Source organism: Clupea harengus, chromosome 22 (genome assembly GCF_900700415.2).
Source record: "Clupea harengus chromosome 22, Ch_v2.0.2, whole genome shotgun sequence".
Lineage (NCBI taxonomy): Eukaryota > Metazoa > Chordata > Actinopteri > Clupeiformes > Clupeidae > Clupea > Clupea harengus.
Genome location: NC_045173.1, coordinates 14,138,888 through 14,139,735, shown reverse-complemented (window position 1 = coordinate 14,139,735; position 848 = coordinate 14,138,888).

Genomic DNA, 848 nt, shown 5'->3' with positions numbered 1-848 from the left:
AGGTGCTGATGGAGAGAACAAGAGAGAGAGAGAAACGGAGAGAGTGATGTAGAGAGAGACAGAGAGAGTGATGAAGAGTGATAGAGAGTGGAATGGACTGCAGCAAACTCAAACTCTGTGTTCACTAATGGGGTTTCAGGGTGCAGGTAAAGGGCCTCTTGTACAGCCTCGCACTGAGAGGGCCCAGGGCAGAACACAATGGAGCACTAACGACAGCAGAGGTGGGAGGGACAGACACGCGTGTACATGACCCCCCTTGGTAAATACAGCGTACAGCAGCTCCACATAACCCCAATGATGCAACACAAATGTGCACTTAGGGGAGTAGAAGAATAAAAACAATTTAGACCCACACAAACACACATACAAACACACAAGCTAGACACACATTAGGTACATACACACTCTCTCTCTCACACACACACATACATGCTTCAGAAAACAATGCTGACAGATTGAAACTGAAAGAGTGACGGAAACTGAGACCATAAAGCAGCCATTAGAGAACTCAGACGTAGACTCCTGTAACAAACAGCCATTTGGCAACTCAGCAGTTCTGCACTTCTGCACCCAAACTCACCTCACCTCTCTGCTTTCATAAGAGCACTAGCAGGGAATAAAGCACAGCAATTTCAGCCAATCAGGCCATGAAAGACACTGATTGGCCCCTTGAGTCTTACCTGGGCCTTACACATCAAACAGTGATTAGGGTCTCACAGACCAGTGTTCATTTAAACACATACAAAAACACATGCACCATACCAACAGGCACACACACACAAAACCAAAGATCCATGTACACCAACATACACAGAAATACAGCGATCAACACAAAGACCCACACAAAA